The sequence below is a fragment of the Urocitellus parryii genome, chromosome 8 (genome assembly GCF_045843805.1).
Source record: "Urocitellus parryii isolate mUroPar1 chromosome 8, mUroPar1.hap1, whole genome shotgun sequence".
In the NCBI taxonomy this organism is placed as follows: Eukaryota; Metazoa; Chordata; class Mammalia; order Rodentia; family Sciuridae; genus Urocitellus; species Urocitellus parryii.
In genome coordinates, this window is record NC_135538.1 from 120,329,301 (window position 1) to 120,355,947 (window position 26,647).

The window sequence follows — 26,647 nt, forward strand, 5'->3', positions numbered from 1 at the left end:
TGCTCTTAGGATGTCTCCTGTCATTATTTTCATAAATATTCTTGAGTATCTGCCAGGGTCTATCACTTCCAGAAGAATGTCAGAACCAGGAGGGCAGGTTCTGGTTCACTGAGCCTGTCTGGTTCACTGCTGTACCTATAAAACAAAATTCATTTTGGACACAAGACCCTCAGTAAAAAAAAAAAAAAAAAAAAAGAAACACACATTCAAAAAGCTTCCAGGAGAAGCACCAGATGACCTCAGCCTGCCCACCACCTGGAGAGAGGAGCAGCAGACAACAGCAACCCCAACCTACCATGCAGTAGAAGCAGAGGAACCCTCGAATCCACACTGCTGGAGAGAAAGATATATAGACAATATGAAGAATCAAGGGAAGAAAGTTCCCAAAACAAACTAAGCTGATACCATAAGAGATTCCATTAATTTCACAGTACATGAAATGTCAGAAAAGAAGTTCAGAGTGTAGATAATTAAAATGATCTGTGAAGCAAAGAATGAATTAAGAGAGCAAGTACAGGCAACAACTGACCACTCCAACAAAGAGATAAAAGAAGAAATATAGGTAGCAAAAGATTACTTCAAGAAAAGGAGACTCTGAAAAAAAAAAAGAAAATGAAATCCTTAAAATGAAGGAAATAATAAACTAAACAAAAAAATCAATAGAGAGCCCCCCAAACAGAATAGATCACTTGGAAGACAGAAACTCAGGCAATGAAACAAAATATATAATCTTGAAAATAAAGTTGACCAACACAGTGAAGATGGTGAGAACCATGAGCAGAACACTCCAAGAATTATGGGACAATGTGAAAAGACAAAATCTAAGAATTATCAAGATAGAGAAAGGTACAGAGATACACACCAAAGGAATACACAATGACATAATATCAGAAAATTTCTCAAACATAAAGAATGAATTGGAAAATCAAAAGGCTAACAGGACACCAAATGGACAAAATTATAAGCAGTCTATACCAAAGCATATTAAAATGAAAACACCACACATACAAAATAAGGTTTGAATTTTTAAAGCCATAAGAAAAGTTTCAGATTACATATAAGGGAAAACCAATTCAGATCTCAGTAGATTTCCTCAATCCAGACCATCAAAGCTAAGATATCTGGAACAACATGTACCAAGATCTGAAAAAAAAAATGTATGCCAACTGAGAATCGTATACCCAGGAAAAGTAAGCTTCAGATTTGATGATGAAATAAAAACTTTCCATTATAAACCAAAATTAAAACAATTTACAACACAAAGGACTGTACTACAGAATATTCTTGGCAAAATATTCCATGATGAGGAAATGAAAAACAACAATGTAAATCAGTGAAGGAAGGAACAACACTAAAAAATCCAATCAAAGGAGAAACCAACCTATGTTAAAAACCAAAATAAACCAAAATGATTGGGAATACAAACCATGACTCAATAATAATCCTGAATGTTAATGACCTAAACTCATTAATTAAAAGATAGACTGGCAGATTGGATCCAAAACAAAAAGATCCAACAGTATGCTGCCTTCAAGATATTCATCTCATAGGAAAAGATATCCACAGACTGAAGGTGGAAGGATAGGAAAAAATATATCACTCACATGGGCCAAGTAAACAAGCAGAGGTTTCCATCCTAGTATTAGATAAAGTAGACTTCAAACCAAAGTTAGTCAGAAGAGACAAAGAAGACATTGCATCCTGCTTAAGGGACCATACATCAACAGACATAACTATCATAAATATCTATGCCCCAAACAATGGAGAGAGAGAGAGATAAAGAGAGAGGGGGGGGGATACACACACACACACACACACACACACTCACACATATATCGAAAAAACCCTTCTCAATTTAAGAAGCAAGTAGATCACAACATAAAAATACTGGGTGACTTTAACAGACCTCTATCAACATGAGATAGATCTTCCAAACAAAAACTAAACAAAGACAAAATAAAACTCAATAGTACAATCAATGATTTAGACTTAACAGAGTATTTCATCCATCATCCAACGAATGAATACACCTTCTTCTCAACAGCACATGCATCCTTCTCTAAAACAGATTACATATAATGCCACAAAAAAAACTCACTGAAAATACAAAAAAGTAGAGACACTACCCTGTATTCTATCAGATCATAATGGAATGAAACTAGTAATCAATGATAAAATAAAAAAAAAAATAGAAGCTACTCCAACACTTGGAGACTAAATAATATGATATTAAATCAGCAATGGATGGCAGACATCAGGGAGGAGACAAAAATATTCCTAGGGGTAAATGACAACACCAATACAATATATCAAAATTTCTGGGACACTATGAAGGCAGGGTTAAGAGGAAAGCTCACTGCATTGAGATCATTCATCAACAGAATAAAAAATCAACAAATAAAATGACCCTACATCTCAAAGCCCTAGAAAAAGAACAAATCAACACCATAATTAGTAAAAGACAGAAAATAATTAATATCAGAACTGAAATCAATGAGATTGAACAAAAGAAACAAAACATTCACAAAATTTAAAAGTTGATTCTTTGAGAAAAATAAATAAAATTGATAAAGCCTTAGCCACACTAATAAAGAGGAGAGAGAAAACTCTACTAAAATTCATGAAGAAAAAGGAAATATCAAAATGAACATCATTGAAATACAGAAGACAATTAGAAATTATTTTGAAAACTGATACTCCAATAAAAAAGAAAATCTTGATGATATTGACAATTTTCTATAAACATTTGATCTACCCAAACTGAATCAGGAGGACATCCACAATTTAAACAGATCAATTTCAAGCAAGGAAATAGAAGACACCATCAAAAGCCTACCAACCAAGAAAAGCCCAGGACCAGATGGATTCTCAACCGAGTTTCACAAGACCGTCCAAAAAGAATGAATCCCAATACTCCTCAAATTATTCCATGAAATAGAAAAAAAAAGGAAACCCTTCCAAACTCATTCTATGAGGCTCCATTACCCTGGTACCAAAACCAGACAAAGACATAACAAGAAAACTTCATACCAATCTTCCTGATGAACATAGATGCAAAAATTCTCAATAAAATCCTGGCCAATCACATGGAAAAACATATTAAAAAGATAGTGTACCACGATCAAGTGGGGTTCTTCCCAGAGATGGAAGCTTTGTTCAACATACGGAAATCAATAAATGTAATATATCACACCAATAGACTTAAAGATAAGAATCATGTGATTATCTCAATAGATGCTGAAAAAGTATTTGCTAAAATTCAGCATCTCTTCATGTTCAAAATTAACAACTAGAATTAACAAATGGGACTTACTCAAACTAAAAAGTTTTTTCTCAGCAAAAGAAACAATAAGAGAGGTAAATAGGGAGCCTACATCTTGGGAACAAATCTTTACTCCTCACACTTCAGATAGAGCCCTAATATCCAGAGTATACAAAGAACTCAAAAAATTAGACAAAAAGACAACAAACAACCCAATCAACAAATGGGCCAAGGACCTGAACAGACACTTCTCAGAGGAGGACATACAATCAATCAATAAGTACATGAAAAAGTGCTCACCATCGCTAGCAGTCAGAGAAATGCAAATCAAAACCACCCTAAGATACCATCTCACTCCAGTAAGATTGGCAGCCATTAGGAAGTCCAATAACAACAAGTGCTGGAGAGGATGTGGGAAAAAGGGTACACTTGTACATTGCTGGTGGGACTGCAAATTGGTGCAGCCAATGTGGAAAGCAGTATGGAGATTTCTTGGAAAGCTGGGAATGGAACCACCATTTGACCCAGCTATTCCCCTTCTCAGTCTATTCCCCAAAGACCTAATAAGAGCATGCTACAGGGACACTGCTACATCGATGTTCATAGCAGCACAATTCACGATAGCAAGATTGTGGAGCCAACCTAGATGCCCTTCAATAGATGAATGGATAAAAAAATGTGGCATTTATACACAATGGAGTATTACTCTGCATTAAGAAATGACAAAATCATAGAATTTGGAGGGAAATGGATGGCATTAGAGCAGATTATGCTAAGTGAAGCTAGCCAATCCTTAAAAAACAAATGCCAAATGACTTCTTTGATATAAGGGGAGTAACTAAGGACAGAGTAGGGATGAAGAGGAGGAGAAGAAGATTAACATTAATAGGGATGAGAGGGGGGAGGGAAAGGGAGAGAGAAGGGAAATTGCATGGAAATGGAAGGAGACCCTCAGGGTTATACAAAATTACATAGAAGAGGAAGTGAGGGGTAAGGGAAGAATAATACAAGTGGAACAAATGTTTTACAGTAGAGGGGGTTAAGAGAGAAGAGGGGAGGAGAGGGGAGGGGAGAGGGGATAGTAGGGGTTAGGATAGAGAGCAGAATTCATCAGACACTAGAATGGCAATATGTAAATCAATGGAAATGTAATTGATGTAACTGATGTGATTCAGTAATCTGTATACGGGGTAAAAATGGGAGTTCATAACTCTTTTGAATCAAACTGTGAAATATGATATATCAAGTTAGATGTAATGATTTGAACGACCAACAATAAAAAAAATTAAATATTTAAAAAAACTTTTAAATATTTCATATTCAGAAATATGTGCTAAATCATATATCTTAAATAATAGATTAACTTGCCTAAATTGAAATAACTTACAAATTCTTTAATTGTACTGGAATGAACATGTATATTTGTGAAATTAATACAAATATTTTTTAAAAACTTATTTCTTGTTGTCACATGACCAAATGTTCAACATTATATTAAAATGCTCAAATCTAGTATAAAAAAAACACTAGAAAAACTGGGAATAATAGGATCATACCTCAACACTGTAAAAGCTATGCTAAGCCCAAGGCCAACATCATTCTAAATGGAGAAAAATTGGAAGCATTCCCTCTAAACAGGAACAAGACAGGAATGCCCTCTTTCACCACTTCTATTCACCATGTAGTCCTTGAAATTATAGCCAGAGCAATGAGACAGGCAAAGGAAATTAATAGGATATACATAGGAAAAGAAGAACTGAAAATTATCACTATTTCCTGAGGACATGATTCTATATTTTGAAGATGAAAAAAATAACTCCACCAGAAAACTACTAGAACTTATCAGCAAAGTAGCAACAAGTGATGATCCACTGAAAGAGAAACTAGGAAAACTACACCATTCAAAATAGCCTCAAAAATATAAAATAATTGGGAATCAATTTAACAAAAGAAGTGAAAGACCTTTACAATGAAAACTAAGGAACACAAAAGAAGGAAATTGAAAAAAAAAAACCTTAGAATATGGAAAGATCTCTTATGCTCTTAGATAGGCAAAATGGCCACACTACCATAAAGGTTCCACAATTCCCACTAAAATCCCAATGTTATTCTTCATAGAACTTGAAAAAGAAATCACGAAATTCATTTGATAGGGGAAAAAATAATAGACCCAGAATCACCATAGCAATCCTTCGCAAGAAAAGTGGAGCAGGAGACATCACAAATACCAGACCTTAAGCTATAGTATAGAGCAATAGTAGCAAATATACCATGGTATTGGCACCAACATGGACATGTAGACCAATGGTACAGAATACAGACACAAAAACCAACCCACATAAATACAGTTATCTCATTAGACAAAGGCAACAAAAACATATATAGCCTCTTCAACAAACAGTGCTGGGAAAACTGGAAATCCATTTGTAGAAAGATAAAATTAAACCTCTATCTCTCACTGCACAAAACTCAACTCAAAGTGGATCAAGGACCTAGAATTAGACCAGAGACCCTACACCTAATATAAGAAAAACTAGACCTAAATCTTCATCATGTTGGATTGGGACCCAACTTCCTTAACAAGAGTCCTAAAGCACAGAAATAAAAGCAAGAATCAGTAAATGGGATGGATTCAAACTAAAATGCTTCTTCTCAGGAAAAGAGATCATCACTGAGGTGAAGAGAGAGCCTACAGTTTGGGAGCGTAGTTTTACCACACATATATCAAATAGAGTACTGCTCTCCAGTATATTTAAAGAACTCAAAAAAATTAAAATAAAAAAACAAACAATAAATGGGCTAAGAAACTGAACAGACACTTCTCAAAAGATATACATGCAATCAATAAATATATGAAAACGTGTCCAACATCTTTAGTAGTTAGAGAAATTTAAATCAAAACTACTCTAAAATTTCATCTCATCCAGTCAGAATGGAAGTTATCAAGAATAGAAGCAATAATAAATGTTAGATAGGATGTGGGTAAAAAGGTTCACTTATGAGCTGGTGAGACTGAAAATTGGTGCAACCACTTTGTAAAGCAGTATGGAGATTCCTCAGAAAACAGAATGAAACCACCATTTGACCCAGCTATCCCACTCTTCAGTCTGTACCCAAAGGACTTAAAATCAGCATACTATAGTGACATAGCTACAACAATGTTTTTAGCAGCCGAATTCACAATAGTTAAACTGTGGAACCAACCTAGATGCCCATCAATAAAAGCATGGATAAAGAAACTATGGTATATATTCCCAAAGGAATATTATACAGCATTAAAATAATACAATTATGGCATTTTCAGTTAAATGGATGAAGCTGGAGAATATTATGCTAAGTGAAGTAAGCCAATCCAAAAAAACTAAAAGCCAAGGGTTTTCTCTGAATAATGGTTGCTGATCTATGATAGAGGAGGGGCCATAGAAAGAATGAGAGAACTTTAGATTGGGCAAAGGAGACAGTGGGAAGGGATTATGAGGATAGGAAAGATGGTGGAATGAAATGGGACATCATTACCCCACTACACCATGTACAACCAGAAAATTGAAATGCTTCACTCCATTTTTGTACAGTAACTTAAAATGCATTCTGCTATCTAAATGCATTCTACTGTGTACTTGTACAACTAAGTAGAACAAATTAAAATTTTAAAAAGCCTCCAGAATTTTAATAGAGCTCTAGCTGAGCCTGAAGTACCTTCTTAACTTGCTTCACTGGTCCTGGTCCTGATGGATTTCCAGGTCAGCACTAGACATATTTTCCAGCCTCATACCCTATGCCAATACCTTAGTGGCTGCAGAGGCTCAGGCCAACCTTGGAACTTGCCTGGCTTATCTAGGGAAATTGATTAAGACACACCTCGCAGAAAAAAAAAAAGGGGGTGAGACATTGACAGTCAGGGAAACAGCTCCTCTAAACCTAGAGGGTGGAAAGAGGGAAGACTTGATTTGGTGCTCAGATTTCTGAACAAGAGCTTTCAATTCTAATCCACTGAAAACTGGCCCTCTGACATTGGAATAGATGTCTCTTGCCAAGGAGGTGAGTAAAGGAACAAAAGAATGGAGGAGGTCTGCTTTGAGGGACATAGATGTTTTTTAACCAAGCCCTTAGGGAGCCCATGTTCAAAAGAAAGCTCAAAGATTGCAATTTTGAACCAGTTCCCCTCCACTGAGTTTGTGTCCGTGGATCATTGCTTACTTTCTCAGGGCCACAGGATTCCAATCTATAAATTACAAATTATGCCCACCTCACATTCCAAGGTTGTGGTGATGTGTGAGTTTGGATGGAAACATTTGTGGTATCGGGGCAGTGGGTAAGAGCTTGCCTCTGATGTCAGACAAATCTGGGAAGTAAGTCCTAAATCTGCCTCTTTTTGGCTAGATGCTCTTGGGCAAGTCATTGCCCCCTGTGAGCCTCAGTTGATGTCTCTGTGAAATGGGGACAAACTACCCAACTCATAAGCCTATTGTACACTCAAGGGTATGGTGCATACTATTCACTGGTAAATGGAAACCCTTATTCCTAAAATGAGGGCCCCCACCAATTCAGCATATAGAAAGCACCACAAATTTGCAACTGTGATTCCAGATCTGGAGTTCAACAGATCTGTCCAAAGTAGCAAAGTTAGGCCCTTGCCCCTCCCAGACACCAAGCAGAGTGACAAGAGGTCTCTCTGAGCATGAGTAGCTCTCAGCCTATAGCCACACAGAAGGCTCATTCGAATCCTAAACCTTTCGCATCCCATGACAGAGGCCAAGAACTCTGGCCAATAGGGGCAATGCACAACCCATAGCCTGTCCTCTAAACCAAGCTGCACTGGCAAGGACCCGACTGAGACAACAGGACAAACTCATCCTGCATATAAGAAACTGAGTCCTAGAGAAGGGAAGAAATTAGGGTACAGTTCTGAGGAAGCTGGTAGAAAAGCTGGAAGAGAACCTGAACCAGAGCCCTCCCAGAAGCTTTGTTGACACTCTCCCATGTGCCATTTCTCCGCCATTCTCTGCCTTTCTCATTTGTACTAACCTGCAATTTCCTTACAAACACAGGGCTAATCAGAAAAAATCTGGGCCATTCTGAGGGATCCCAGATATCTTGCACATTTCCTTATTGGAAAACACTAGGATGTACAAACAGTCCTGGATCTGATTCATAACAAAAAAGGGAAAATCCACACATAGAGACACATGCACAACCATGCTCCCTGCACAGAGGGCAGCAACAGATCCCAGTATCCAGGCTGCCCTAGGTGGCACTCCGCCCCCACACAGAAAGTGGCTCCGTCATTGTGCTCAGTGCTTCCACTATATGCTTCAACCCCTAATGCACACATGCACACACACAAACACACCCATGCACACACAAGGAGCAGGTTGGCCCACAAGGTCTACAGCCACGTATAATCTTGGGCTGATAATTCATAAGATGCAAACATGGCAGTGTGGGCCAGGCTGAGTGATGGGGAGCTGACAACGGAAGGGCTACACACACTCACCACACAAACACACACACAATTATACCTTATCAATTCACACATAATCATGCTTCATACAAATACTGACTCAAGAAACAGTTTACACAGATACACATATACACAATACCTAGATATACACTAGACATCGCCAGACAAATGCATATATATTCTCACTCCACCCACATGTCCTCACACACAAAGCCATGTGTGTGCACCCACATACTCACAATCCAGACATGAAAATGTTTTCCTTAGCTCCTACAACTATAAACACCTCCTACATCTACAGGTTCCTGTGGGGTAGTTGGTTATGATTCCAGAGGCCAGACTAAGCTCTGGACTGGCCTAAGGGAGAGTGAAAAAACAGGAGCAGCAGAAGCCTGTCATCCTCCTGTGTGGGGAAGCACAGATGAAGAGCCCCTCCCTGCAAAAAGAGCAGTCCACAGACTCTGACCCTGGATCCTCAGTGTAGGGGCCTCCTGGAGATGGCTCTAAGGACTGAGAATGTGGAGGTGCAGGATGCAGTCTTTTATATTCCCAAACTGAAACTCTCTCCTTTTCTGAAGGCTGGGACAATTTTGGCAAATCCTTTAAACATCCTCCCCCAACAGGCCTGCTTGTCCCCAGGAGCTTGTCTCTCTTTTAAGATTCCCTCACTGAGACCCACACACCTGTTCCATCATAAAACGGGGTCCCACCCAGACACCTTAAGGCATGCCTCCCACCTGAATGATCCTCTCGCTGCATCTGACCCTACATAGATCATATATATCTGTAGGTGGTAGACACAATTCCTTTATTTAATTTTTATGTAGTACTGAGGATCGAAATCAACACTGAGACACAACCCCAGCCCCCTGCACAGATCTTAAAGATGCCAGAGGTGTACCTTGCTTCTAGCCCCACCAACCCCAAACTCACAGGCCACACCTCCAGCCCTGCTGGGGTAGACATCCACAAAGGGTGATCCTGCTTCTAAGAGGCAGCTCCATCACCAAGTGGCATCTCTAGAGAAACTTCAGTCTCCCACCCAAGGCACCTGCACACTTTCCGGGTAGGTCCCAGCACCTACCACCTTCTTCAAGATGTTCTCCAATTTCTGCTGGGTCTTCACCCCTGAGAGACAAAGCAAGAATGAGCGTGCGACCACGTGGTGGGAGCGGCAGAGGCTCAGGACGCAGCAGGTGGCTTTGACTCCTGTGCTCTAAAGGCGCCTGCGGTAACAGTGGCGGCTCCTTCGTCCTGGAGGCGGCTTTGGCTCCAGTGGACCTTTGCTATGGTGGCGGCAACAGCGGCGGCACTGGCTACTGGCTTGGCCGCGGCAGCGGCGGCGGCGGCGGCGGCAGCAGCAGCAGCAGTATCTATCGTGGGTTGCAGCGTGGTGGCTCAACAAGGTGTTTGCTCCAGTAATTCCGGTGCTCTGGCAGAAGCGATGGCGGTGTCATTGGCTTCTTGCTCTGGTAGCAGCAGCAACTTTGGCTCCAGCGTTTCGTGTGCTCTGTCAGCAGCTGCGACTTTGTGCTCTGGTGGCGAAGATGGCTCGGTGAGGCCGCGTCAACGGTTCCTATGCTCTGGACACCGCTTAGCTCCCCACAGTTTCTGTGCTCTGGCGGCGTTGGCTTCATGCTCTGGGGCTCTGGAGGCGGCGTCCGTTCCTGAGCTCCCGAAGAGGCATTGGCTCCAAGGGTTCCTGTGCTGCAGCGGCGGCTGGGGCAGCGTCGGCGGCCTTGGCCCCAAAGTTCCTTTGCTCTAGCGGCAGCTGCAGGAGTGCCTTTGGCTATGTGCTCTGGTGGCAGCTATGGCGGCAACCATAAGGGCCTTAGCTCCAATATTCCTGTGCTCTGGAGGCAGCGACTGTGGCTTCCTGCCTGCCCTGGTGGCATTTGCTCCCTGCTGTGGCGGCTTGGTGGCGGGGGCTCCCTGTGTGGTGGAGCTGGCAGTGGGACTCCACAAGGCGGCAGGATTCCCTGCTGTGGCCGCGGTGGAGGCAACCTTGGCAGCAGCTACCACAACTACTACTGTGATCAAGACACAGCTACAACAGCAGCTGTGCTAATGGTGGTAGGGAAATGGACACTTGCTGTTGGTTATCTCAAGTGCCCCGCCCTGAAGTTCGGTTTGCCCTCTGGGGGCGTGGCTGCAGAGACAGTTCATAAATTTGGACCAATAATGTTGCTACTATTTGCAAACCCTTATTAGCATAAAGGAGAACAGATAGCATTGATACAAGAGATATGTACACGCTAGCTGTGCACACTCAAGCACCAAGCCTCTGTGCAGTGTTCGGAGACAGATTTTGGCATTTGGATTTAGCATACTCAGCACCCTGAACCCTGCAAAACAAAATTGGTGGTGAGCTTCTGTGGTCTGCATGAATACCTGTGAGTAGAGCCTGCTACACCCAAGGCACCTGCACCCTTGGCTGCACAGGCCTGTCACTAGGAATTCACCCACCAGTACAAGCAGGAAACTCTACATATACTACAGGGACCTTTTAGCAAGATGTACTTATTCATATATATCAATACAAATGGGATTTTATTTTTCATATAATTTCACACATTATTTATAAGAAAATAATTTAAAAATTAGACACAGGCAATACATGGTGGCAAATACCTGTAATCCCAGTTATTGGGAGGCTGAGCAAGGAGGATTGCCAGTTCAAAGTTACCTTGTCATTTTAAATGACTAATAGATAAATTCCTACTTCCAGGAATGTATCTGTTTTACATAAATTGTCAAATTTGGGGATCAAGAGTTGTCTAGTATTATATCATTTTCATATTAATATCTGTGGGGTCATTTAAGGTGCCTCTTCTTTTATTCCAGATATTGACAAATATTGTCCCCTACCTTTCAATCAGTATAGTTAGAAATTTATCAATTATGAGGGTTGTTTTACTATCCAGATTTACATTGAATTTTCTTTATTCATTTTCTTTTGTCTGTTTTACTGATTTGAGCTTCATATTTGTAATATTTTGCCACAGATTTTTTTCAATGTGAATGCTCAGGTTAATTATTTTAAAACTATTTTCATTCTGATAGAAACATTAGTGCTACACATATTTCTCTCAACACTATATAAAAGCACTCCATAGATTATTACCTATATCTTCAACCTATTTGTACATTGGATTCATGGATTATTTATAGTTATGCTCTTTAATTGCCAAATTGTAGGGATTTTATGCATTAACTGTCTCTCTTTCTCCTGTGTGTACGTGTATTGCCCACAAATAGACCCAGTGCCTCAAGTAGGCAATGTGCCACTGACCTATTAACCCAGCTCCCTTATTATTGAACAATACTTTGTATGATATCCAGAATGACACATTTTGAGGTTGTTTTACCTGTGGTCTAGATTTTTTAATATTCTGTGTGCATTTGAGAAGTTCCCTTTCTTCTGTTGGTGGGATTTTTTTTTCTGTAAATAGCTGATGGTTTTGTAAAGGTCATTTTCTTCTATGAATTTGCTGAATTTCTGTGTAATTTTTCTATGGGTTGTTGAACAAGTGCTGTTGAAATCTTCATCTTTGTCATTGAATTTAAATAGTTTGCTTATAGGTCTATCAATTATGCTTAAATATTTAAAACTTTTGGGGAGAACATGCAAATTTAGGATTGTTAAGACTTATGGAATCATTCTGTTCATCAGGTAACATGCCTTCTATCTCACATAGTAGTTTTTTTTTTTCCTGAGGCTTATTTCACATTACCAGGCATATTTTAGCCTTCTTTTGGTTAGTGATTTCATAATACAGATTTTCTTCCCATTGCTCAAAAGATAATAAATTATTTTAATTAAATGCCTACCAATATAGAAATATCCTTATTGTAGTAAATTTTTATTTTATTGTACAGTATCATGGAAAACATTTTATAGCTTTTTAATTTTGAATTCTGTAAATAAAGTATTAATATTACTTTCTGACCATGCTTATTAATAGTGTGAATTGTCTGTACTATTAAAACAATTCAAATTTTATGGTAGTAAAATTTGCACTGATGATGACCAGTCATATTGACACTAAATTTGCCTTTCTATATTTTGTAAATGTTTGACATAAACTGAAGCAAATGTGTCCAGAATGAAGAAGTTTTTTTAAATTGAGTGTGAAAATTAAAATTTGATTTTTACTCTTGTCTGTTGAAGCTAACATTCTGCTATTTAAGTTGAAAACATTAGTAAAAGGGATAATACTATATTGCTAACCTAACACAGTTTTTTAAAAATCTAAGATTATGCAGGATATTGGAATAGGAACATAAAATAAATGAAAGACAAAATGTAAAAGTGAAGTATCTCACCAGTGGAGTGGAATTTTGTCTGTCTTTTTAATTTTTCTCTAAATCTTTAAAGATTCATCCTAAAAGTCAGTCTCTCTCTCTCTCTCTCTCTCTCTCTCTCTCTCTCTCTCTCTCTGTAAACATACACATAAATGTACACATATATTCTTTCACTCTCTCTCTCTCTCTCTCTCTGTAAACATACACATAAATGTACACATATATTCTTTCAAGAGAAAGGGTTCTAGAACATACTTTATGGACAATCCAGAGAAAAGTTTCAACTGAGGAAAAAAGAAACTTTAAAAGCAGTAAAATGTGGAAACTTTATTTTTGAAGGTAGAAAACTAGCAAAATCTCTTTAAGAAAATAAAATACCAGTGCCGAAGGGAGGTTTGGAGCGGTGAGTCTTCTATGGATTCGCTTTTCACTTAGGGACATATGTTGACTCGAGAGAGAGTTACTTAAAAACAGGATCTGCTTTATGTTTGACAGCTAAGATTAAAAAAAAAAAAAAAAAAAAAAAAAAAAAAAACTAAGTTGAGACCCAAGTAGCTATAAGCTAAAGAAAGTAGGAATTCAGAAATTGATAGGCCCTTAAAGAAGCCGTAATTCAGCTTATAATCATTACATCCTTTGAAGCTGCAGTCTTGTATTTTCAATTCCTGGAACTCTGAGTCACAAAAGCAGAATTAAGTATGCATCTGTTTTAAGGAAAATCATATGAACGAGTTGGGTGTACAATGATTCCTATACTTAGCACTTGCAAGCTCCTGCATTCACGTGTACACTCATACAGACATGCACACAAACAAAACACAGAATGAAGTCATGGAAGATATAAATCATGATTGTAAAACCAGTAGAAAAAGAAGCAAGACCACAGATATAGGGTTCTAAGACACAGGTTTATAATTTTGTTTATTTTATTTAAAAAGTAAGAAGTACATTTTGAGAATGACTGCAAGCATAAAATAATAAAATAGCCTAAATTTAAATGCTGTGTGTAGCCAAAAGGCAATTAAAATATTTTTTTTTTATCTCAGTGGTAAGGTTTATCTTAAATTTAAATACACTGAAGCATGAATTAAAGTACATGGGCTGGGGAATAAGGTTGAAAGTTGGAGGAGACAGAAATAAACAAAGAAGTACATATTTAACTATGGTACTATACCAAGTTAGCAAAGAAAAAAATAGACATTAAAAATTTCATGTTAGGACTACAGTAGTGGCTCAGTGATAGATTGATCACCTATCACATTCGAGGCCCTGGGTTCGCTCTTCAGCACCACATAAAAATAAATAAAATAAAATAAAGGTACTGTCCAACTACAACTAAAAAAATATTTTTAAAAATTGCATGTTAATGTATGGATAAATGAATGAAGTACAAAATATATACAGTGAATTATCATTCATCATGTATTTGTTTAATATTTATTTTTTCTCTATTTGGTAAGTAATGCCATCATTTATGATGCTATTCTTTTGTCACAATTTTTTTTAATTAGTGCTTGGGATGTAGCTCAGTGGAGGGGTGCCCACTTAACATGTAAAAATAAGGGGAAGAAACTTATAGTTTAAAACAAAATAAAATCAAAAACTAGTAATGTGATTATGGGCAATACAGAAATATCAATGAAGGTCTGCAATAGATTTATAAAGTCTCTGCCTTACATTTGGCATATGGACCATATATACAGTCATAATACTCTTTATATGTTCTCATTTTATGCCAGTACTTTGACTTTTATAAGCACATATATGGAGCCTAAAGAGAAGGCATTGACCACTCCATTCATTAGATATAAGAAATATCAGTAAGAGAGTACCTCAATATTATCCTTGAGAGTTTTTTTTAACTAAATAATTATTATTTAAATGAAATCAATGAAAACTTTGTTATAGAAATGTTTATTTGCCCCATAAAGAAAACCTCCAATAATTGACCTTATTTAAAACTGAAAGTCTGGGCTGGGGTTGTAGCTCAGTGGTAGAGTGCTCACCTTGCATATGGAAGGCACTGCGTGCATTCTATCCTCAGCACCACATACAAATAAAAATAATGGCATTATGTTTATGTACAACTAACAAAATATTAAAAAAACTGAATGTCTTTTGTGAAATTTATGAATGATGGTTTAACCACAATTCATCTCCTAATGAAACATATCATTTTTCCCCAACTTCGGGATCAATATTTTAAAACATTTTTTTTAGTTGTAGATGGACACAATATCTTTACTTATTTTTATGTGGTGCTGAGGATCAAACCCAGTGCCTCGAACATGAGAGGCAGGTACTCTACCACTGAGCTATAGCCCCAGTCCACCCCCATAGGATATTGTGTCACCTAAAATCAGTACTTAATGTGTGGCTAGTGCTGATGTCATCTTTCAGGAAAACTCCTACTGAATATTTCCTAACATTTTCCGTACTCCTCCTGTGTCTTTTCCAGGCTATTTCATAAGGCAAACAACAACAACAAAATGCTCAGCATGTTTCCTGAAACTCTATTCTTCTCACAGAGAGAAAAGATATGTTGGACTGACCATTTTTTTTCCTTCCTGCATACTCTTTTATGAGTTGAGTCTTCCTACCTGAAAATAAATCAGAGTGTATGAAATTAACTTGTGTTATTTAATTTCATCTCCTTCAGGAAATGAAATGAGTTATCAAACCTGAAGCAAATTTATATTATTCCTCTTATTTCCCTCCTATCTTTTAGGAAAACCTTCATGCAATTCTATTTTGTATGGATGGGCATCACTGAATTTAATCTTTCTTTTAAGATTAGCATCAAACACTGCTTGAAAGTACTTGACTCGTTTTTATTTAGTAACATTTTCAATTAAGTATGATTTGTGGAAGACTCCATAAGTTCTAGACATTTACTGCTACTAATTTAGATACACTTAATTACATTCATATCTTCTAATTTTATTGCAATACCCTACAAAATATTTCAGTGTTTTTAAATTATTTTACCAGTGGAGAATCATTTCACCAAATGAAGAATTATAACTTCCACAAAGAATTGAGAAATGATATCATAGTACTAAAAGAAAGCATAGAAATCAGTGCAATTCCTATATTTTTACAAAAATAAAAGATAAGGCTCAGAAATGAAATGAAATGATCAAAGAAATTTCAATAAGTGTAATGTTTCTGCATGATCTTCTATGGATACAATATCCTGAATTGTGCTAATTTCTACCCCCATTGGGTTCTTTCTCTTACTGTCCATATTTTCATTGTTTACTACCTCCATTCATCATTCCATCTAACATTGATGAGTACCTATTCTATATCACATACTGTTCTAGTTTTTGACAATAACAAAAGTGGGGGGAAATTAAATTCTCTTTATCATCTGGGGTTTATATTTTCATAAGGAAGATGTGCCATTACAAAATGAATAAATTAATTGCTTAAAAGAGGCAAATGAACCACAAAGCTAACAAAGCCCAATTTTCCAAAAAAATCTCCTAACAGCAATTTCTAAGATTATAATAAATTTTATTTAGTCATTATGTAGTAGAACATACCTACCTCTTCATCCTATTCCTCCTGTATAATTACAAATCTGTGTCCTTTGACCAACATCTAACTAATTCCCCTTCCTTGTCCATTCAATTTTTTTTTTTTTTAGATTTTACATGTAAATAAGATTGTGAATATTTGTCTTTCTGGGCAAGCTTTGCTTTACATTAGAAATGTCCTCCTGATCCATCCATGTTGTCACAAATAACAAGACTTCTGTAAAAAGGTAAGAAAAGTCAAGTAGAAATCCATTCTGCAAATGTCCCACATTTTTTACTCATTCTTCAATTGGTGGATACTTTGGTTTAATCCAAGTCTTGAGCATTTTGTATCACACTACAATAAACTTGGAAATATACATATCTCTTCAAAATACATGAACCATATACAGGTAGGTAGGTAGATTGATTCATTCCATGGAGTATTGCTAAATCACATATGAGCATATGGTCTCTTTATTTTTAATTTTACAAGAATTCTTCACAGTGTTTTTCATATGGCTGTATTTACATTCCTACCAATAGCATGTAAGAGTTCACTGTTCTCCATTTCCTCTCTGAAAATTCTTATCTTTTATCTTTTATAACAGCTATTCTAATGGTGTATAGATATCTTAATAACTATAAGATATCTTTCTTATAGTTTTAATTTTCCTTATGTTTATGATTAGGGATATTGATTTGTGGAAAACACCACAAGTTCTAGATATTCACTCTCTCCTGGCCTGTAAGGTCTCTGTTGAGATGTCTGCTGCCACTCTTACTGATACTCCCTTAGATGTTATTTGCTTCTTGTTTCTTCCTTTCAGAATCCACGTTTGTGTTTTTCTTTTTATAGTTTTCTTATAATGTCTTGGTGTCTTATTTGAATTACATGTTATTGGCAACTGTAGCTGAATATTTAAATAAGCATTCTGCCTTTTTTTCGATGCTGCTTCACAAACTCCTCTAATTTAAATATTTATTTAATAATTTCCAATAGGTTTCATAAGCTTTCTTCTTTCCTATCCATCCCTGTTTCTTTATCTCTCTAATGTATTCTTAAATAACCTGTCTTTGAGTTCACAAATTCTTTTTCCTTTATCAATTCTGATATTGATATTTCTATTGTATTTTTAAAATTCCATTTTTTGGTTCATCTCCAGGCTTCATTTCAGTTATTTTTTATTGAACTCTGTTAAAATACTATTTTAGTCATTTATCATTTTCTTGATTTCATTGAATTGTTATTGTTTTCCAGTAATTTCTTGAAGTACACTGAATTTCTTTAAAATGATTGGCTTTAATTCTTTGTTAGGTTGCATATCTCGATTTCTTTTGAGTCACCCACTGTCAAGTTTTTGTGTTTTGAGTGGTATGGTGCTTCAATTTTTAACGTTTTTTATATTGTTAATATAATGCCTATATTTTTGAAGGAGAAGCTCATTTCAGAATTTACAGACTGATGTTGCCTGAAAATACCTATAAGCATGTGCATAGGTTCTGTCAGGCTGTGTGGTGTAGTGGGGGTTTGGGGAAGAGATTTTGTTGTTAGATTTCTTAAACAGGCTGCTCTGTTCATTTTTGTTATTAGATGGCAGGTTTTGAATGTAGGTCCATGGGTTGGACTTGTTGACTGTATCTCCATAGATGGATCTGGAGCCTGGGTCCATGAGGATGGACTTGAAGTCTAAGTCTATAGAAGATGGTCTAGAATTTAAGTTTTCACTCTGAAGCCTGGATCCATAGAAATTGATTAATTCTGAGTTTGCCTAGAGCCTTATACTACTGGGACAAGACTTGCACCAGAATTATGTGTTCCAGGAGCCTCGGTCTGTATGGGTGTTTTTTTAGCCTCAGTCTATGTATTTCAACCTGACATTGAGAACTTTGGTGATTCTATACCCTAGGTATACTGAAGCATAACTGGACCCAGGTGCCATGGCAACCATCCAGGTCACTGGGTCTATTGGTTTGATGTGATGCTGGATACACTTGGATCCTGTATCTAAAAGGACTAAGATGGACATAGGGTTAACAGGTGCTAATCTGAAAATCTAACAAAGTAAAAATAGTACTGATGAAAATTTTGACTGTGTGGGCAAATACAGTTTGGGGGAATAAGATGTTGCTTTTAGTTACTGAGTTTGCCTTGAATTCTGGTACAGTCAGAGCTTAAGACTATTGAATCTGTCCTGGCAGTGAGGATAATATAGAAGCTGGGATCACTGTCTGGCCTAAAGATTATCAGACTAGATATTAAGTCTGCTATGCAGGCCTGGAGACTGGTGGGAAATTGGGTCTAGAGGCTCAGTACAGTGTTTCAACCTGGGGCAATTGAGGCTTACCTCATCAGGGGTTATGCTGCTGTATGTCTGGTTTAGTGTCCTATGGAAAAGTCCAAGTAGTTCTTTCTCTCAAAACTGGGGTGACACAGGTAATATAAAAATATCCTTCACATACTGTGGGAATTGTCCACTCATTTTTTCTTGTATCTGTACTATACTCAGATGGTATAATCTATTGCTTGTTTTCTTATCTCTTCTCATAGTAGTTATATATGGATAGTTATTTGAATTGTTTCTTCCAGGGAGTGAGCACTGGAATGAATCCTATTCCACCACCTTTCCAATTCCTTTCCCTAAAGACACTATTTTTAAAATATTGAAGAGTATCTTAAACCCTAATTTGAAATACTTTTTAATTCTATGGTTCCTTGAGTTTAGAAAATTTCAATAATTGAGAATAAGTATGCCACATAGATATTTAATATCAGTAAGTAAAAAGTAAAAAAAAAGATAAAAAAGGAGAACACCTTCAGTTCACTTACAGTAATATACATGTATTTACTATGAATTTCTTTCATATAAAAAAGATTGTTTTACTATCGAAGTGTATTTTACATTGATACATACATAGATAGCACTGTTAAACATCTGTGTAGACACAACTTATGTTATATATGTGTACAAGAATTAATCAGTGCTAGGCATTGTGGTACATGCCTCTAATCCCAGCAACTTGGAAGGCTGAGGTAGGAGGAATGAAATTTGAAAGCTAGCCTCATAAACAGCAAGGTGCTAAGCCACTCAGTGAGATCTTCTCTAAATAAAATACAAAATGAGGCTGAAAGGACCCACCAGTCATTTCTCTAAGTGAACTAACCTCCACCTCTTGGGGTAAATTTTGGATCATAGAAGTGCCACATAATCAAACCCTGTAATTAAGGTGAGTGGACATTCATTTTTAAGGACAGGTGCATAGACCTGTGGACACAAGATTGCCCTTATATTCCCACCTAAATCTCTCATTGAGATTTGTCATCTGGGTGCAGTGGCACATACCTATGGAGCTGAGGAAGGAGGATCACGAGTTCAAAGGTAGCCTCAGCAAAGTGATGCACTAAGCAACTCGGTGAGACCCCCATCTCTAAATAAAATACAAAATAAGGCTGGAAATAGGGCTCAGTGGTCGAGTGTCCCTGAATTCAGTCCCCAGCACCCAATAAATAAATATAAATAACAATAAATAAATTTGCTTTGTTCGTTGGCTTGGAGCTTACTGGAGAGCTGGTAATATCTGGGTGCTTGAGAAAAAGGGTAGACTCTCCAGTAACAATGCCTGAACTTGACTGCAAGTTCAAAACACAACCACCAAACTCGGGTGCTTAATGACACCCTGGTGGACAGCTGTCTAGTGACACCTTCATGGGCAGCTGGAACCTATACAAGGCTATCTGAGACCTCATACCAGGAACAGTGCTGTTGCCTGGGAAGAACCCGGAACATCCTCCTCCTAGCAGAGAAATGTGTGCACCAAACTGCACCAGCCACTTTTCCAACAACAACCCCTGGTGGACACTGAGAAGTACAACTGGATCATTTGTAGATGAGCCTATTCTCTTCCTGGCTTTGAAAGCAAGATAGACCCTTTGGACAATTTGCTACAGAGAAAGAAGTCTCCAGAGGGAGAAAGTGGACTCCCTGGCAAATCTGGCAGGTGGGAGTTTGAGGAACACATTTGAAAGAGACATTTTTTGCTTCACAAATGTGAGATTCTGGTAGTCAATAAGCTAATGAAAATAACCCAAAATTTTTAGTGCTCAGAGAAATGCAAGTTAAAATCACAAAGATATAGCACCACACATCCTGCAGAATGGATAAAATAAAAGAACTGATGTCAAGTGCTGGAAGGATATGGAACCAGTGGAACACTCCGAAACACTGCTGGGAGTGCAGACTGCTTCAACCACTTCGTAAAACTGTTTGGCAGTGGCTTAAAAAGCTGAGCTCATAGACTGTGAGCTGATCATTTAATTTCCTGATTTTATTACACATACATATGTAGAAATGTCTGTGCATTTTAACCAAAATACCTGTCCAAGAATATCCATAACACCACTACTCAGAATAGTGTAAAAGTAGAACCATCTAATTACCCATCAGGAGGTGAAAAGATAAATTGTCATATCACACAATAGAATACTACTCATTAAAAAATAGGATGAGGGAACAGGAAGTATAGAAGAAAGAGTTGAAGGACAAATGTGTGGACATGGAGGAAGCTCAGGGTCTTCATGATGAGGAAAAGAAACCAGAAATGGAAAATAGCCCAAGCTGATCATTTTGTTTCTACTAAGGTCAAAAACTGACAAAACTCATGTATTATGAAAGAAGAGGTAACTTTGGGGGAGAAGCAGCATTGATGGGGCATAGGAAGCCTGCTGAAAGATTCTGTGATCTGTGTAGGTGACAGAGTAAGTGACAGTATGGCCTAGTTTTGTCCCCTCCCACAGTATAAAAATGCATGTGTTCATGCTTTAACTTCTGATTTGACTGTGTTGGGAAATAGGGCCTCTAGGAGGTGATGAAGGTTAATTGAGTTCCTAGAGCCTGATCTATAGGATAAGTGTCCTTATAAGAGGTGACAGCAGAGGACTCATATGTCCACTCTCTTGGGCTCACACTCTTTCTCTTGCCACATGACACAGGAGGGAAAGGCATGTACATTTGAGTATACATCAAGAATGCAGCCATCTTCCAGCCAGAGTCTGCACCAGAAAGCAAGCCCTGGACTTTTAACCTTGGACTTCCAGCCTCCAGAATCATGTGAACAACAAATCTCACTTGTGTAAGCCATTCCATCTGTGGTCTCTCATTTTGGCAGCCTTGGTTGAGTACAATGAGGATATGTAAAATTCTCTCAAGCAATTTGTACCTTTTTCTGTGTATGATATAGATTTCAACACAAACAGAAGAAAGAGAGAAAGAAAAAAGAGCACCAGGACATCATATGCATCACCTTTCCATCAGGTCCACTGTTTTGGAAATCATCAAAATATGTGACCTTCAGATTTTGCAGAGTCTTGGCCTCCAGAAAATCCAACAGGACAAGTTTAGCCTAACAGAGGATGTCAGGAGGCCCATAGAGGCAGCAGCTTTTTCCAGTCTCCAAACATTTTCAGAAATGTGGGTAATACTGGCAGGTTCTGGGAGAGGAGTGAGTCCCCTGCAGCTAACCAATATTAGGGCCTCAAGTTACCTCGCACCTGTGACAAGTCCAGGCTTGCAGAAGCAGAGACCTGGAGTCTCACCTGGTGAGTGACTTTCCTTTTCTGTCTTCCCTGTTGGTTTGGCTTGGTGTGGTTTGGTTGCTGTCAGGTTGCTGAGGACACTGTGCCTTCAATACCGAGCAAAGTCACAAACTGATCTTCTTCTGGGTCCTCAAGGAAACATATGTGTGTGTGTGGGGTGTGTGTGTGTGTGTGTGTGTGTGAGAGAGAGAGAGAGAGAGAGAGAGAGAGAGAGAGAGAGAGAGAGAGAGAGAGAGAGAACAGAGAGCTGAGGAGGTAGTAAAAGCAAGCAAAGCAAATAGAGGAACACATGGAAAGAGGGAAGAGAGAATAGAACAGAGACTAAAGAGGGAAAAATGAGATGAGCAAAATAGCTGCTGGTGGTGGAGAGCTTGAGAGATAAGAAAGAAGGAGATAAAATGAAAAGGAGGAAAGAGAGAGGGAAAATGTAAGTTTGGGGAGAGAGGAAATAGAAAAGATGTAAGAGAAGACCAACAAAAAAAGGAGAGGGGCATGATGGTGCACACCTGTAGGCCCAGTGGTTCAATAGGTTGAGGCAGGAGGATTTCAAATTGAAGGCCAGCCTCAGTGACCTAGTAAGGTCCAAGGCAACTTAGCAACACCCTTTCTCTGGCTGGGGATGTGGCTCAGTGGCTCAGTGTACCTGGGTTTAACCCCTGGTAGAAAAAAAGGAAGGAGGGGAGGAGGGAAAAGAATGGAAAGAGAATGATAAAAGGAATAAGAAGGCAAGATAGAAGGAAGATGTTTAAAGATCCTGCCCAAATCACTCAGGGACAGCCAAGTTTTCTCATGCCCAATGCTGGCAGTTGTCAGGCAGATCTCAGGGAAATCCTGAGACCCAGATCAAAGAGGAGAAGCCCAGGTCCCAGGGAATCCATCCCCCTTTCTAACTGCTACATTCTTCCCAAATGCCACTATGCATTTGGCCCAAGAAGCTTCAGGTGAGGGGAGTGGAAGTCTGTTGGGATCTGGGGAGTGTCAGGGTTTCAAGCAGTAAGCATCATTCTATCTTCCTATTGGACTTCTCTCAATTACACCAGAGATCCCCCAAACTATTCCATAATGTAGAAGTGCTTCTTAGAATTAAACTGATGAGTTATATTAAACTGATGAGATGAGTTATATGTATGGAAGCAGGACTATTAAAAGTACAGACAAGTTTTCTAGCCTGTCCACTAATTTCTAGATCTGCCCCATATGCTCTCTACAAAGTTCAGAGTTCTGAGTTTAAATTGGGCAGTTTGTACCAAAGGGACCAGAGCTGTATCAGAGAGCTCAGGAGGAAGGATTTTTCATTTTCTTCAGATACAAAAATCATTGTTATTTAGTGGAACTAATCCAAGGGGTTAGACAGTTGACTTCTAGTTGGATCTGCCACTGAGGAACTATCTGACCTATTATAATATAGACCCTACACCCACTTAGTAGTTCTTTTATCTTGAAAATGTTTCTAAGTAACTAATCATTTTCTGAAATACTTTTTCCTAATTGAAAAATTCCTCCTATTGGAACTATTGGTTTTTACTTCCCTTTCTCTTTAATGTTGCTTTCTTTTCCTCATAAAACCAGGATTGATAAATGCCTGGGTTGTCAGATTTCAAGAAAAACAATTTACTTTCACCAATTACATTCTGTTGTAAATAAGTCTGCCTCTTTATAAAGTTCCATAGCTGCCGGTAATAATCCTCCTAATGACCTAATTTATACTAAGTCATAGTTACAAGCTGTGAAGGATTAAGCTGCTCATTTTTTCCTACTGATAGGAAAAATGTATTTAAGCATATATACTTCAGTCTCTGCAGAGAGAGACTAGTGCAGTGGGGAGGGAACAGGAAAATGTTCTGATCAACTAAAAATGTTCTGATCAGTGGTTATATTCAACACCTGAGGTCTGTGGGTATGTGGCTGGCTGATAATATCCAAACCCCTTTAATCCAGTGGAAATGACCACTCCCTCCCAGGTTTAGACTGAGTTGGTCACAGGAATGTTCTTGTGATTATGTAGTTTCTCTGGGAGCATGTTGATGAGGGAGGGAAGTTTATTCCATTAAGAGATTGAAAAGTAGACTAGGAGGATCTTATTTTCTTGAGGAAATCTGGGTATTACTGCTCCAACCCATGCTTTTTGCTGGAGATCCTCAAAAGTCCATGATGGCTTCAGAACCTAGCATGAGACTAGTCACACTATATGTTCTTAGGAGATGCCTGTAGATTAATTTGTGGGTGCACTCAGGGGAAGGCTAGAATGTTCCAAGACTTTCCCAGAAAGTTAAGTAGACCTAGTAATTATTGTCTACACTACCCTCTGTTTGTGTTAATAGATTTGGCACTTTTCAAAGATGACCAGTGGAAGCAACCAAATCATTCCATCACCTTCAGCTACATCAGAAATTGATAATAAAACCCAGAGTGAGAATTTGAAACAAGTACTTTTTATCTAAGGACCACAGTGGGCTGTGTTGGAAGCCTGGAATTTGGGCATAGCTCCATGGTGCCTCTGCAGGCACATCAAAACAATGTTCACGTGCTGGAGAGGTAAGCAGAGGGGGATGCATGTTGAAATCTTGGGATCCAGAACATGCCTTCTCTCTTCTTGGGCACTCTGCTTTTCCCCCTGCATATCAATCAGTAGAGTAAATTCCTTTTTACATCTTGAAAGAGATAGAATAATCAGACTATCCTAAAACTATAAAAATATCACTCTAGATGGATGGACAGCAGATTAATACAGAGTGGTGGCTTTTTTAAGCCTCAGTAAATTCTGAGAGTGTTAGGAAGCATATCCTTGAAAATCGGTATTTTCTAAGGTCAGAAGATGAAAGGCAAGAGGGAAGAAAAAAGGATATTGAGTTGGGAATCACATTAAAGAGAATGAAGAAAATCTTCATTAATATTTATTTTTTAGTTGTAGCTGAACACAATATCTTTATTTTATTTATTTATTTTTATGTGGTGGTGAAGATCAAATCCAGGGTCTCTCATGTGCTAGGTGAGTGTTCTACCGCTGAGCTACAATCCCAGCTCACTAAGAAGAATTTTTGTCCTAATTTTAATGCCCTTTAGAACCTAGAGTCATCATTCTGTTTTAAGTAGCAGCCAGTTCTATAGGATGTCAATCAAAATAATTTAATTTTGTACTAAATAATGCACTACCTGTTATTTATTTATTTATTTATTTATTTATTCATTACCAGCCAATTCAGTAATTGGTAGTGTTTCTAGAGTAGTTTTGTACTGACAAATTAGGTTAATGGAACTTTCAGTTAATTCCCCAGCAGGTTTTCCTGCCAGAAGGTGAGGCAAACATTGAGAAATTAATTCTCAAAGCCCTGCTTTCTAGGACCAGAGAATAAACTATGTAAGTAGTTCCCATTCCTTTCCCCTCCTGTTGAGCTGAGATCAAACAACTCCAGAAGGAGTAAACTAGGAACAATTTAGAGTGGGAAGGACAAAGCAGAGACAGACAATTGGTGGTCACTACCAGGAAAAGGAGTTTACTTCAGTAACTTTCCATAACCATGGTTATTTGGTGGTGCTCCTCTTCTACTTTGCCTAATCTTCATCTGTAGTTGGATTCTGCAACTTGCTTTATTTCCACTCCAGGATATCCTGTACCTTCATAATACTTCAGAAGAGGTAAACAGTGTCCTTGTGGCATACCACAGACAGAGTCATCTTACACTGGAGGGTATGAATGAGACATTCAGTAATCTCATTGAGAGAATCAACCTGATAGAAAGTAATATGGTTGCTCTGGGTGAGGTAGAAAACACAGCAAACCTGACCTCCAGCATGGAAAGCCTTTTCAGATCTCTCATGACATCTTTTGTATTGCGCTCTGTTTTATTTGTACCTAGATGGCATTCCATCACTTTTGAGAACAGTCTTCTGGCATATTTGAGAGGCTGCACATTTGTACTGTGCTTATTCCATGTCTCCATTAGTTTTTATACTAGGTCTATGATGTTAATGGCACAGCAGTGCTAGACCAGATTTGGAAAGGGAGATGTGGAGGAGTAAGGTTGTCTGTCAAGGCCTCACCACAAGTTGTTGGAGGAGATGACAAGCTCATTATGTTACCAGTACCCCATATGGTAGGAAGTTCTGGCACATGCTTTCACAGGAGGTCTTGTTGATCTTTTCTAAGTCATAAAGCAACAACAGTAACATTGACAGTAACCAAAAATCTTTTGTTATTTTTTTTCTGGGGATGAGGGGTGAATCCAGGGGCACTCAACTACTGGGCTACATCCCCAGCCCTTTTTGTGTTTAATTTAGAGACAGGGTCTCAATCAATAATTTAGTACCTCACTAAGTTGCTGAGGCTGGCTTTGAACTTCGTATCCTCCTGCTTCAGCCTCCAGAGCCACTAGGATTCCAGGTATGGGCCATCACACCTGTGTTTTGCTGTGTATAAGCCTGTATTTGGCTTTCAGATGTATATTACTTCTCTCTGTACGTTTGGAGGAATCTTTTGCATATAATATCAGGAAATCCATGTAAAA